The sequence below is a fragment of the Nymphaea colorata genome, chromosome 1, assembly GCF_008831285.2.
Source record: "Nymphaea colorata isolate Beijing-Zhang1983 chromosome 1, ASM883128v2, whole genome shotgun sequence".
NCBI classification, from domain to species: Eukaryota; Viridiplantae; Streptophyta; class Magnoliopsida; order Nymphaeales; family Nymphaeaceae; genus Nymphaea; species Nymphaea colorata.
In genome coordinates this window covers 12392837-12408886 of record NC_045138.2, presented here as the reverse complement: position 1 = coordinate 12408886, position 16050 = coordinate 12392837, and positions in this window count along the sequence as shown.

The following is a 16050-nucleotide window of genomic DNA, read 5'->3' as shown; positions in this document are numbered from 1 at the left end:
CTCCGGTACCACCTTGAACTATATTATCGCTGCAACCTTTTATAATGAAAACCAGAGTTTACATATCGTTTAACCTGTGCAGAGATGTGAACGGATTGCATTTGAAACAGATAGCTCTTAACTGTATCGGATTTTTTGAATATTCACATATTCAATGCAAATACATACAAAGAAAGGTCATATCTGAATCTATATCTGAATCCAAAATCCCATTTCACAATCCAAATCTGATCAGAATCTGATTATGACATTTATATCCAATGTGAATCTGAATTTGGCCGATTTTCAAAATATAAGAGCATTCGATATAGGTTATTTATTTAAAACTAAATCTGATCTTAATTCGAATCCAATCATATATTTTGTATATTCAAATTCAATCCAAATCCAATCACATGTCATTTCTTAAATCCGAACCCAATCCAATTTCTTAATCAGATATTAAAATTTTTTCATATCCATTTTGTTTATTTTTAAACAGTTAATTGGATATCTAATCCAAATCAGATGTATAGAAATCCCTACCTATCGTGGATGGCCACTTGAACAATGAAATAAACTTTATTGAATGGTAGCCAGGTATCGGTCTGACTCAGGTTCTCATCCAATTAAGAATGTTGTTCACGAACTCCAAGGAGAGTGCCACTGACTAAGTTATTTACATCAGTTTAAAGTGCAATCTCTGCCAGCAAAGCTGTCCAAATCATGAACGATGTTTTTCTTGAATTTCCAAATGTGCTATGTAGTCGTTGGGAAAGTAAAGTGCTAAGCTCTTTTCAGCCACCACCACAAAAAACCTCTTTTTTGCTGATGCTAAGATAGGAAATCGTTAGTAAAAGTTTCACTATACTAAAGATAAGTGCAGCTCGTCAGATAAAATGGACATTCTGGCGTATGTCAAATGTCAGTACCCATCAAGTTTTGATGATGCGGACGTCAGTAAAAATTTAGTATATTCTGACGCAAAATTGAAAGCATACATACTGACGTTCAACAGTGTGCCAGTAGTTTTCCATACTTTACTGACGTGCCCCTTTATGTCACAAAAAAACCCACAAGATTGGCTTTTTTGAACAATGATGTTTTGGGCACATGTCAGTGAAAATCTTTTGATACCAAGTTTTTTTTAATCACATCACTAATATTATATCTGATGTTTTTCATGCGGCAGCGAAAGTTTTCCTTTATCCCGCCCTTCCTCCCTCTTTTCCCATCCCTTCTTTCACCCAATTCCCCTTTTCCCTCTGCCTTTCTCCTCTATCCACCTCCCGTCAACCTGATGCCACCGCAATCCCTCGTCATTTTTATCTGTCTGCCTACCATCAACCCCATGTGGCTTGTTCATTGTTCATTGTAAGAGAAGTTCAAAATCCCAAAAGAGAAAAAGGGCCACGTGAAGGTGTGGCATTGAAAGAATATTGGTGTCGCTTTTGAAATTGAGGATATTATCTGAGACAGTTGTATAAGAAGATTCATAGTGATGACTTGGATGGAGCTTACTATTCTTATGACATTCCAAATGATCAATCCCAATCCATCATGAGCTATTTTTGCAGAACTGAAGTCCAAGGTATTGTTTTTTATATTATAAAAGATTGATTCACTTGCATATATGTATTGTTCATCTTTAAAACAACAAAAATCGACATTAGGAATATTTGGTTTTAACAAAAAATCAACGAAATAAATACTGAATTGCATACACGTGAGAAATACCAACCACTACTGGTATTGAGGGCTTCACCTATTTAAGGCCCGCACAATAAGTTATCCATGATACACGCTCATTGCTTTATATGTTAAACAAATGATATGTTTGTAACAACAACTATCGTTTATAGTTTGAAGATGAAGCATCATGCGCTGAAATTTTCTTTGTCACTTGATCAAGTCAAAATCAGAACTATTCAAACATTGCAAATCTTTTATTCATTGCTACTTATATACAGAATTTTTTTGAAGGGCTAAGCTTCTCCAACTAAATGAACAACCGACAAACAAAGTATTTTTCTAAAAGGTAAAAACATGGAGACAGGTGAAGAGATGAAGATTTTGAAGTCTCAACTATAGCAAAATTTGGATGCCACAACGTCGGGTTCATTTAGTTAACTCATACAATGTTTGCATGATTTAATTTGTTATTCTACTAAATATAGTTTTATGGCATATTTTAATTTCAATGGCTACCCCTAGACTCGACTAATGTGCACTAGGTACTTCTTTTTTGGATGTTTTATTATGAAAACTGAAATATGAAAATAAACTATCAAGTACATCATAAATTTGATGTGTGCACTCTTGTAGTGCCTTTCACTATTTTACTGTCTTAATACCGTTGACGGTGCTGAACACCTACTTGATTAGGAATGAACTCTTGCATTGTTGTGTACGTTATTTTTTCTTTTAAGTTGGACTTCATTTTACTTTCAAATTTTAGTTTCATAATAGGTGGCTTTCGCGAGGGCAATTGATCATGCTATGAACATTTTGTGAATGAACTTATTATCATGTTACTTATGCAACTCATTTCTTCATACGCAGGATGTTAATGCTAGCTGAAGGGTAACGTTAAGGTAGAAACTGGATTGACCTAATATAACTATAAAGTTGTTCTTGGACTACCATAACATTTCCCAATGCTTTTCCCTTTTGATTTTCTAACCACCAAATTGGTGTACATCTGTTTCACTATTGTCAGTTGACATGCATATGTATCTATTCGCCAGTCTCGTGAGAGGTTGAAGTATGCATAACATGTTCAAGCAAACATTGAGATAAACAAGTTCAATGCAATCAAAGGATATGGGCACATTGGAAAATATATCCGATCCAATCAAAGGATATAGGCGTAGAAGAACTTGTGCATCACGTCTACCATTGTATAAATGTAAATAGTTATTATGTTTATATTATTTTGTATGTATCCAAATTTGAAAATATGTAATGTACAACATAATACTAAAAAATTAAAATGAACATTCGTTGATGTCTTCAAACATAAAAAAATAAGATCTACTCATGCAAACATATAATAAGTATAAGTTCATATTTACTGATGCAAGCATATCATCAGCAAAAAAGCAATGAATTACTAATTATATTGAACACTAGACGATGTGAATTCGTCAATACAAGCAGATTTTCAAATGCAATTCATTATGCCAAGATAAGATGAAGTTACTTATGATTGTCTGCATCAGTACAGACTTGTGGTTTATACCATTTGATATGATTTTTGACACAGTCAATGTAAGTAATTATCAATATTTACAATTGTGCGGCAAAATGTTAGTAAAGGTTTCAGCAATGACATCTTCTTTGACGCATGCTTTTACGTCAAACGTAACGTCAGTAAAACATTTATTGATGATTTTGGTATTTTTATTATAATATTCAAGCGTTAGTTAAAAACTGGTTTTTTATAGTGCACTTCAATTTCAATTTTTTTCTTATCGCCAATGAGGAGCTTCTTTAGTGGAGTTCCATCTTGGAAGTTTCCAATGAAAGCAGCTGCTAAAATTGGGATGCACAACATCAACAAAAAAATAAAAAATAAGTAATGATATCTAGAATCTAGAGACAAAAAGGATGTACAAGAAAAAAAGCTATATACATTACAAGAAAATAGGTCAGCAGTGGTGCTATTTTGAGATTAGCTCTGCATGCGAGAAAAGAAAAACAGTTGTTTGTGAACAATTCTGCCATCTTGAAGAGAGTGCACCAGTGGAGCTGCCTCACATAGTGCCAGAGCTGGGTTTATCTTAAACCCTTCAGTATGAACACTTTGCCCTTCTATACCTAGCACCAAAAATCTCGAACCACAATGCCAGTACAAAAGTTGTAGCATTAGTTTCTCTTGCAGCAAAAACATCTCATCTTTTTTGGGAAACAAAATATCTGAAGCTTTCACATATCTTCTACAACTCATTCGGTGAAACCCTTCTCTCTGTCGTCTCTCCTTCAAAAATCGTGCTTCATAACTACATCTCTCTTGATATTCCTCTCTCCCTCTCTCTCTCTCTCTCGACACACACACAATATATATATATATATATATATATATATTTCTTGCACTCTATTTTTCTCGTTCAACCCATACATCTCCTTTAAGTGTCATTCTATTTCTTCATTTTATACAGTAGTGGGTTATCTTTGCTAGTCTGATGTCAACATCAGTGCTTGTATTCATTGGTCATAATACAATTAATAAGAGACTCTTGCTTTTATTATTCTTTGGATTTGGATTGCTGATTTAAGCATTTGATATTGCATTTGGGTGTTATTTATTACATTGCTTATGTTTTTGTATTGTATGTTAGCATCATTTATACCTCTGTATCATTTAAATAGTTAATAGGATTACATTTGAAGTTGGTTTAGTGAGAAATGAAGTTTTTTGAAAATGGTCTTCACTTAGTTGATAGATTACAATCCCCTATTATTAAAAAATCATTTGCTTTGATGTTGTGTAATGTTGCTTTTAACTATTTGTTTTAGCTTTTAGCATATCTATCCTCTAGCATTTTAGTGAGGGGATATTTTTTTGTGTTGACATTGGTGCAAGTGTCCTTCAGATCCTTCTACGGAAGCATTGGACTTCAATAAGTGGAAAAACTGAAAATGTCATATTCACATATCATATATACTTTCTGCAAGCTTCTTTGACAAGAGTACACTTCTTACATCTTTACAATAGTCGTCATTTGCTTCCAAAAGGCACCATTATAATATTGTCTCCCCTGTCCTTATGGTGTGCATTTAGTTCATTTGGGCAATTCATTTACATTAATGTAATCTGAAGGAAAGCAACCTCACTAATTTGACAAAAGAAGTTCATATAGGGGTCAAAATTTAAGTGAAATGTTAGTGAAAGAACATAGTGTACACTGCTCCATGGCTACTCAAAATAGGAATATTAAGAATGCAACAATTTATAAGTTAGATAGACTCCTTTTCCTCATTTTTGTTTTCTAATTTTGTAGTTGTGTTTGAGAAAACATGAATGAGCTGCATAGATCCTTCTAAACACAAGGGTAGGAAAGAATGGATGGTAATGGGAAAGAGAAAAGTAAATTGTGAAAATAAGATATATTTGACAAATCAGCTCACTGAGAAAGAAGAGCCCTTTCTGCCTTTGCATTGTAGAATCTAATTCAGTTTCCTATTGTTACTGCATTACCACATATGAGGTGGGACAATCTCCAAGAGCCTAGTTCCTTGAATGGAGGAACTTTCTTGATTTTGCTTTGGCTCTCTTCAATGTTAGAGTAACATGAATTAAAGAGGAACCAGATCGGCCAAGCTATCACATTCTTACATGGTATTTAGTTTTGTTGTCTCTTGATATAAAATTAATATGTACATTTTGTCTTCTTCTATATGTTGATCTCCCTATTATGTTTCTATTAAGATGTTACACAGTTATTTAAATCACCATACTCATAGTCATTACTGTTAAGGTATCTCTTCTTCACATGCATGCATTTATGTGAGTATACTCTCCACATTATGAGAAGCTACTATTAATTAACAGTGGAAGGGCAAATGGCACCACTCTATCTAGTGAAATGTATGAGTGTCACGATGCAATCCAATTTATAAATATTTTGAAAAAATCTTGAATTTAATATATTATGTTTTCTAAAGCTTGATAAAAATGCATCAACAATTTATGTTGGGAGTTGATTACTTGCTAAAATATTCAACTTTGCATATGATCATTCATTTTCAGAAATAAAAATTTGTACTCACCTCTATTCTCCTTGTGTGGGAATCCAGAAGATGAGACCCATCCTGTTGGTACGAGGTCTGACAGCTGGTGCTTTCACCAAGAGTAATCAGACCAATGACTAAGTTGATGACTTGAATATAAGTTTTGATCATCGTCATAACCTACTAAATCGAAACAATTATGCCTAGGTTTTGGAAAATCTTGCAATTTTGAAATCTAGGTGGGTCTTTCAGACTTTGCAGTTACATGAATTAATAATATGATTGATGGAATTAGCTCATGTTCTGATCATCATTGATCCATGCAAATGAAACCTAGATCTTAAAATGATGCAAACAAAATTGAGTTTATGCATAGGCAAGAGCCGGTTTCTGGGGTTTTAGGATGTGGGCTTAAAAGATCTAAAAGTATGAAATTCGATCACTTTAAGAAACAAACCCAAAATCTGAAATCCAATATTAAGATTCAATGTCATGATTCATAATCCAAGTTTGAACTCGGTTGATCTAGATTCAATTTGAAACTTAGAGAGTTTGAGTGTAAATCTAAGATCCAAAACCTATTGATCCAATTGTGAGATCCATGATCCAAGCTCAAAGCTTTAGTTCAGAGTTTAGGGTTTGATCCAAAATCTATATCCAGTTTAGGATTAGATCCAGATTCAAATTCCAAGCTCAACTTTGTTTATCCAAGAATCGAGGTTCGATCCAATTCACATTGATTCAATAGGCGCTCAGATGCATTGGGCCTTGGAATAGACCTAGCTAGGGCTCAACCATGGTGGGACTAGGTTCACTCTTGATTTTAAATGAGCGTTTGGTCAACATGAGCTCTCATTTGACCAAGGGGTAAGGTTTGGTGAAAACAGAGACGTTTTGACTAGGTTCTAAGTTTAAACTAAATTAAAACCAATTCTAATTATGTTTAAAAGTAGGCTCAACGTTTGGGTCAGAGCATTGAGTGAATTCGCTGGTGGTTGACTGGACTAGGTTTGGGTTAGGCTCTTAGGTTGATCTAGGTCAGGCTGTAGTGGGTTGTAGGACTAGTTTGAGCTAGGCCTGAGAAGAATCAGACCATGTTTGGTCCTAAGTCAGGTTTCCACCACGCTTGAACCTAGGGTTTTAGAAAACTATTTTGAAATGGTTTAGATGTTTAGAATACGTGCATTTGAAAACTATGCTTTGAAGTGAGTGCACGAAGAGCCTAGGTCGAGCTGTGCATATTAGTAATCAATCAACTGTAGCTACTACATATTCCTAGTTCTAAGAGTATAATTTGAAAACATAAATGCATATGCATGATCCTAACATACTATGATTAAATAAGAAAGCAAACAGTATGATAATATGCATTAATTCCTAACGCAACCACATATGAATTACAATATTAAAGAAACAAGAAAAGGATAGGAGCAGGTTACCTGGCCCACGTCCCCTAGCCTAACAGATGTTTTAATTAAATCTATCTAGAAAGCAGGAAATAGCTAACCTGCAGCATGAATGGCTGAATTAAACTAACCTAGGCACTAAAACAGAAATAAACTAACAAAAACATGCTAAACCAAAAAGAAAAGCCTCGAGCTTTCTATCTAAGAAACCAAGGAAAGCGAAGAACTATATTGCCAAAAAAGGAAAAGAAGAAGGAAGAAGAAACTTACCTCACTTTTACCTCCTGCCACTAGATCTGATCACAACCCCAACTGGCTCCCTTTGGCCTTTATTAGTGACTTGATTACAAACTGTTGTGACTTAGATTAAGTCCAGATGCAAACCTAGAAAACCTAAAACAAAAATTTAATTTTTCTTGTGAGCCAACCTGAGTACTGGTCTTGCACTTTCTAGAAACTTTGTATTTAGCCGGGAATTATAAGCTCTAAGGTGGTGTCTAGAGAAAAAGAGGGTTGTGCCCCTTTTGGAGAGGCCTTAAGAGGTTGACTTTTTCTGCCTCATCAATATGACTAAATTCGTGGCATTGAAATTCATGTTTCCCTCATGTGGCATGGAAAACCTACGCTAAGACTTGTATTTTTATGGTATTTTGCTCACTCCAAAGCCAAATCTTGATAAAAATTCAATCAGCCGAACAATATTGATCTTTAACAATGTTATGAAGGATTCATAATAATTTTTCATGCTGACATGTTGCATGGAGTGAGAATTTGATACAGACATAATGGAGAGAAAGTGCACATCAAACCATATACTATGTATGTCAAACAAAAAAATATTCATTCTGGTTTCGTATGAGCATTGATTTCAAATATATGTATACCAGTTTGCTAAATACAGAATTCTGCATAGTCCATTTTATTTGTATACACTAACATCTGACACATAATGATAAATTGAATGCACATTTAATGAATATTATGCACATAAATGCAATGCATATGGATCACATATCGGATTTGATATTGGGACCCAGATAAGGAACCAAATTTAAAGAGAATTCTACAATTTAGATATGGATATGATAGAATGAGTTTGGATCGTGATATGAGATTGAGACCTAAGAATTAAAATGAGGAATCTAGATCTGCATATGCGGATCACAGGTTTGAACTCTAGTTTGAGGCTTGGATAAAAGATCTGGATTGGGCATGGACCCTGAGTCTAGCTTGATGTGGGGTAGGTGGGTCCAAACTTAGTCAAAACATGTTAGACCTCGGCTTGATCTCGATTTAGACACAAGGTAGGCTAGGCTTAGGTCGAGGGGGTTTAGTTCTAGTTTAACCAAACCCAACTAGGTCCAACCTGGTTCATTTCTAAGTAGGTTCAAACCATGCATGAGGCTACATGGTTTAGTGTTTAAAGTATGTTGACATATGTTGTATTTGGGTCACATATCCGGGTCTGGATCTGGACCTGATCCTGTGTGTTGTTATGGCCCTACTTAACCTGTGTAAACCCTAATTTCGTTGTGTGAATGAAATTTTAAGAGAGAGAGAGAGAGCGTGTCTGGTTGCTAGTGGGCACAAGTCCTCCTCACCTGTGTTTTTTTTCCTTCTCGTTGAGGAGTTTTCCACGTTACATCGTGTTCATTTCTTTATCTTTATTTCTACATGGTATTAGAGCCAAGTTGGTTCTGATTTCTCTACTGTGCTCGTGTTGGGAACGTTCGTGTTCTCACTGTTTAGATTGGATTGGATATCCCTTCTTACTGTTTGAGTGAGTATTTCCTGTCGCCCGGCCCTGCTTGCCGCCGTGAAGTTTTGGCGTCCTCCCGCTACTTGAATCGCCCGACGCATATCACCCAACGTCATCGACCCCGCTGCTTGTATCGCCCGATGCGGTCGACCCCCAACCCTGCTCCTTCATTCTGCTGCCATCCCGTGGAGCTCTGCCTTCGCCCGCTACCTGCATCGCCAGTCGTTGCCTGCTTCACCTGATGCTCTGCCGCCATGAGTTCAGGTACGCCCGACGCTGCTTTGGCTCTGGACTTCCTACCACGAACGCCTCTTCTCTGCGATTGTGCGTGGGAAGCAATTGCTCAGCATCCACCATCGCCCACCTTTTCATGTTCCTCTACTTTCACCCGATGCCTCCCTTGCTGTCTATCGTCACCGTTGGCTTCATCGTGTCGCCGTCTTTTCCTCAGCGTCAGTTGTGTTTGTTGCTATTTTTCACGTTGGTTCTTGCAACAACACTCTGCAACATCGACGCCCAATCCTGCCCAGCATCCTACAACGTCTCCTTCTGTCCTTCAGTGACGTTTGTGCTTTCTGCACCCACCAGCTGTTACCTTAGTCTCTCTATGCCTACCTCCACCGTGGCAGCGCCCTACAACACCGTGCTTGTAGTTGCCCCTCTCTGCTACTCTTGTTTTTGTTTGCAGTGTGTTTTCGTAGGTGACTGTAGTGCTGAATCTTGATCATGGCAGAATCTTCTTCATCTACTGTCAGTATCGATCAAACTGATGTTGGGGCCTCTAGAACGGAAAATGTCCCTGTTCAAGTTTACTACCATTCACCTCACCAAGGAAAACTACCTTCAATGGTCCACTGCTATCACCATAGAGATCGCAGGTCGATACAGAATTGCTTATATCAATGAAAGGAAGATTGAACCGATTGAGACGAATGTTGCTTTGGACACATGGTTTCTTGAGGACAACCAAGTTAAGACTTGGATTGTCAACTCAGTGTCCCCTGAGATACAACCTCTCATTCTTCGTAAGAGGACTGCGAGAAACATGTGGGTTATTATAGAGCAGATGTATGGCCAAAAGAAGAAATTTTTTTGAGTGTATCAGTTGATAAAGGATGTCTATTCTTTACAGCAAGGAGAACACTCAGTAGCAGATTTCTATGCAGCCTTGAAATTTAAGTGGGAGGAACTTGACTACTATTCTGATGACACTTGGGATTGTCCCCAAGATCAGGTGCGTCATTTAGCCAAGGAATGGAAGAATAGGGTATTCCTATTTTTAGCAGGGTTAAATGATGACTTTGAGGGCATAAGGAGTCAAATCCTTAATTCTGACGAGCTCCCTAGTATTGAAGATGTTTACTCTTATGTAGAGGCTGAAGAGCAAAGTCGCATCATTATTACTGGGAAGAAGGAGAATCACATATCATATAATGAGAGGTTTGCCCTTTTAGTCGGGGTCCTGTAGGAGCTGTTCGACCTCCTCGCAAGTGCACTCACTGCAAGAAGGCTGGTCATACAGTGGATTTTTGTTGGGACCTCCATCCAGAAAAGAAGAATAGTTGAGAGAGACCTTCTAGTGGGAAGAAATCTATTTATGATGCTACCAACTCTAGTGGAGGGAAAGCCTCTATCTCAGCTGAACAAATTCATAAGCTCCGTGCTTATCTAAGTCAGATTGATGTTTGTCAGACTGAAGTGTTAGATGATGTGAAGGTAAACCATGCTCTGGCCATTTCTGGTAAAAAAGTAATTCTTGTATGAGAGAATGGATTGTTGACAGTGGTGCCAGTGGTGCCACCCATCACATGTCCGACAATCTTAAGCTCTTTCATGAGTATAAACTATCTTTTGGAAAGGAAAGTGTTTCTCTTGCCGATGGTTCCTTTACCTCTGTGGCAGGAAAAGAGAGTCTTTCTTTGTTTAACAAACTTTTAGTGCATGATGCCTTACATGTTCTTCATCTTCCCTTGAATGTTTTATATGTCAGTAATATTACAAAGGAGTTGAATTGTGAACTCGTATTCTCTACAAGTCGCTGTGTTTTGTAGGACTTGGTGATATGAAAGAGAATTGAGGTTAGTTTGGTGTCTCAAGGCTTATATGACTCCCCATTCATGTGGCCACAACTCTTATAACAGTGGTTAGCAGGACCAAGAAGAATCGAGAAGATTGTCTTCAGTTATTTTTGTATTGACATGAACGCCTTGGACATCTTCCATTTGGAGTTTTGATATAGTTATTTCTTGAGTTATGTTTTAGTTTGGATATATCTATGATATCTTGTGATGTATGTCAGTTTGCTAAACATGTTAGGGCTTCATACCCTGTTTCTAACAGTCTTGCTAATGAAGTTTTTTCATTCATCCATTTTGACGTGGGGGGCCTTCGAGAATTTATACCCGTTGTGGTTTTCAGTATTTTATAACTTTCATAGATGATTACTCAAGGAGTGCCTTTGTTTACCTGTTGAAAGATTGTAGCGAAGCGTCTCATGTCATAGAGACCTTCATTCTTCTTGTGGAGAACCAATATGGGGGTTCTGTTAAGACCTTTCGGTCTGATAATGCTCATGAGTATGTGTATCAAACTATTGAGGATTTCCTTCGAAAAAGAGGGATTGTTCATGAGACATCTTGCAGCTATACCCCTCATCAAAATGAGGTCACTGAGAGAAAAAATCGTCAGTTGCTTAATGTCACTAGGGCCCTCTTGTTTCAAAGAAAACTTTCAAAACATTATTGGGGAGATGTTGTTCTCACTAGTGCATACTTGACTAACCGTATGCCTAGTCGTGTGCTAAATGAGAGGACTCCCCACTCTATGCTTCCAAGGAATTGGCAACCTTTTCAGCTCCCTTCTCGTATCTTTGGATGTGTTTGCTTTATTTATGATCACAACCCTAATATTAAAAAACTTGATCCAAGGTCTATTAATGGAATATTTGTTGGGCATTCTCCTACTCAAAAGAGGTATAAATGTCTAAATCATACCACTGGTCGTGTTTATATTACCAAAAATGTCACATTCTTGGAACATGTTTCTTATTTTGGTGAGAATCCTCTTCAGGGAGAGAAGTGTATGTCAGAGGAAGAGTATTCTTCAAGTTAGAAAATTCAATTTACAGATTTCTTGAAGTACAAGCGGAAAGAGAGTCCACAAATTGTTGAGGTGCTTGAACATGAGAGGAATGAAGGGTGTTCCACTGGGGAGGAAGAGAAATGTAATATTGAACATGAGAGGCATGAAGGGTGTTCCACTGGGGTGGAAGAGAAATGTAATCGCTTGTTTGGGCAGGTGTACTCTAGGCGAAGAGTTCGTACATATAAGGTGACTGATGGTGAGAATTCTACTCTTAATCCCAATACCACTTCTTCCCTAGATGACCCAAGTCATGCATAGAAGAAACCTGTTGAAGAAAACATTCAAACAAAAACCGAGAATGAAGAGCTTTCCATTGCCCTGAGAAAAGGTGTCAGGTCATGTACTCAACACCCTATTGGTAACTTTGTGTCATATTCTAGACTGAGCAGAAATTGCAAATGTTTTGTATCATCTCTTTCTTTGGCTGTGATTCCCAGGACTGTTACAGAGGCTCAGAGTGATCCTAAGTGGACTCATGCTATGCAAGAAGAGATGGAAGCCTTGAGCAGAAACCAGGCATGAGAAGTGGTAAAGATGCCTGAAGCAGCTCATCTGGTTGGATCCAAGTGGGTCTACACCATTAAGTACAAACCAAATGAGAATGTTGAGAGGTACAAAGCTCTCCTGGTTGCCAAAGGGTTTAGTCAGAAATATGAGATTGACTACTTGAAGACTTTTGCTCCCGTTGCAAAGATGAAGACTGTTACAGTTATCATTTCTCTAGCAGTGTTGAAGGAGTGGAAGGTGGACCAACTTGACGTTGAGAATGCATTTCTCAATGGAGATCTTGAAGAAGAAGTGTATATGTGTATGCCTCCAGGATATGAGAAACCATGAAAGCGCTGCAAAGTAAAAAAAGCTTTATATGAGCTCAAGCAGTCTCCCCGAGCATGGTTTGAATGCCTTAGATTAGTGATGAGACAACATACTACAATTAAGGAAATTAAGATCACATTCTGTTTGTAAAAAAGAAAGAAGGTAAGGTTATTCTTCTATTAGTCTATGTTGATGATATGATTGTTACATGTGATGATGAAGATGAGATAATAAGACTAAAAGGTTTACTAGCTACCGAATTTGATCTTAAGGACCTCGACAAACTAAGATATTTTTTGGGTATTGAAATTGCTAGGTCAGGAACAACCATTGTGTTGGATCAAAGGAAATATACCTTGTATCTATTGAAGGAGACTGGAAAACTAAGGTGTAGACCGACTTCTACTCCTCTGGATGCAGAACACAAACTCAACATTAAAGACGTTGAACCTCTCTGTGAAGAAGCTAAGGGGAAGTATCAACTTTTGGTTGGAAGAATGATCTACTTCGCTCTGATTAGACCTGATTTCACCTTTGCTGTGAATGTGATGAGCAGGTTCATGCATGCACCTACAGATGCTCACTTGAAGGCTGTCGACAGAATCTTGTGCTACTTGAAAAGAAATCCTGGCAATGGGCTTCTATATGTAAAACAAGGGCCTATTGAGATTGAGGGGTATTCAGATGCAGATTGGGCTGGTTGTGTTGATGCTAAAAGATCTACTTCAGGGTATTGCGTCTATTTGAGAGGAAAACTTGTTGTTTGGAGGAGCAAGAGACAAGATGCTTGTTCCCATTCAAGTGCAAAGGCCAGATATAGGGCCGTCGCTGTGGAAGTGTCAGAATTACTATGGTTGAAAGTGCTGCTGTCTGACATTGGAATAGAGACTGAAGGACCTATAAAGATGTATTGTGATAACAAGTCTGCTATCAGTCTGGTCAACAACCCTGTATTACATGACCGGCCATTTCATTCGGGAGTGGATTGATGCCAGAGAGTTAATTTTACCTTATATGAAGTCTGAAAACCAAATAGTTGATGTTCTGACTAAAGCCTTACCTTTGACTTAGTTCGAGAGGAATGTATCCAAGTTGGGCATGTTCAATATGTATATCCAACTTGAGGGGGAGTGTTGACATATGTTGTATTTGGGTCATATATCTGGGTCTAGACCCAATCCGGTGTGTTATGGCTCTACTCAACCTGTGTAAACCCTAATTTCGGTGTGTGAATGAAATTTTAAGAGAGAGAGTGTCTGGCAGTTAGTGGGCACCAGTCCTCCTCACCCGTGGTTTTTTTCCTCTCGTTGAGTGGTTTTTCACGTTACATCGTGTTCATTTCTTTGTCTTTATTTCTACAAAGTATATAAACTTTAACTTAGGTCCATGTGGTAATAAAGAAATATGCATGTATTACCAAAAGATCAGAAAGCCCTTGGCATAGAGATTGAGCTTTGCAGGCTAGATGGGCAAGCTGGCCATGCAGGAACATGCACATGATAGATAGGAGGCTGCCTATGCAATTCAACTGAAAAATGACTTCATTTGCTCATCCAAAACTTAGTTCTTCTAAAATCATGAGCAGCAAAATGAACATTTGTTGAGGGCCAAAAATGGACTTTTAACCAAGGGCATGCCAGTCTCATCTAATGCTAAAAATATTTTTCAAGGAATATGTGATTGCCACGATATGAACAAAATGAGAAACAAATTCCCAAGTTCACCATAATTTAGCTAGAAAGGTTGAGCTGCATTGAAGTAAAGTGACAATTCGTAGTGAATCTGTAAGTCAATAAATAAACTCAATCTGGGGTGAGTTAATTGAACTTGAACTCAGTAGATTGAGTATTGAAAAATATGATTTGAGCTCGAAGCAAACTAACATGTTTAGGATTGAGACAACTTAGGTTCCGAAGTGCTAAAATGAGTGAGAGTGTCACCTCTGATTAATGACAACTTTTCCAAAATTCAAATCTAAATCCCACAACTAAAAGTAAGTTAGAAAATATTCTCCCAGACTGAGGAGGTTCTACCTCTTGCTTTGTTCCATTTGTCAAGGCTCGGGTGTTCTAAAAATGGTAGGTGACTAGTCCCAATGAGCTGATCAGGTTAGACTGAATTGACCCTAACAACTTTTGGGGACTAAAGAAAGTGAGAATCATCCTAATTGCTTAGGTGTTAAGAAATTCTTAGAGTTCTGGATGAAATTCACAATATTCAAGCTGATATGGCATGTAGCATAGGGCATAACAGCCATTTTGGTGATAACCTAGAGGACCTGGGTCTTGAAGCTAAGTTCAGAATCACATTGTGAGGGGCAAAACAACCATTTTGACCTGTGAAAAATTTGGGGTGTCTAAAGCAGCAGATGGTAACATTTTCTTCATTGACACATCTTATTTTTATTATTTCCATGATGCTATAATTGTGCTATTGGACCTAAGGCCACAAAGATTATTCCAGCACCCAAATTTGTTGACCTTTAGTAGATGTGCCACCACCCCACCATTTAATTAGTTAGATTTGTATTGCTGAGTTGAATTTTTTGGAAACGACACATACTGAAACACGTTAATGTCATGTCTTATCAACTTCAACAAGATCGAGTTGTGTACACAACTATCGAGTTGTGTACACAACTATATGCAAACACATACGAAGGGAAAGAAAAGGAAGTTGGGGTATATTTGAATTTTTTTTATAAAGAAATATACATTTTAGACTTTTAACTTTTTTCACAACTCTTCTTCTTTTTAAAGGCTTCTTTTTTTTTTTTACTTAAACATAGGTATTTTAGTCATTACACACCTGAAAAAGGACAGTTAGATATATTTGATATATTTGAATTTTCTTATAAAGAATTGCACATTTTAAACTTTTAACTTTTTTTCATAACTCCGTTTCGTCCGTCTAAAAAGCTTTTTTACTTAAACATGAGTATTTTGGTTATTATACGCACAAATATAAGGGTTGGGGTATATTTGAAACTTTTTATAAAAAAACGTACATTTTAGACTTTTAACTTTTTTCTTAACTCCCTTTTGTCCTTCTAAAAAGCTTATTTTTTTACTTGAACATGGCTATTTTAGTCACTACGCACCCGTGTGCACAACTTTTTGTGAACAAGGGTGTGCACATTACCCGTTTCGAACTTCTACTCGTTAACAGCACGAGTGCTTTCACCACATTGCAATTTTGCCTTACGCGAAGAGC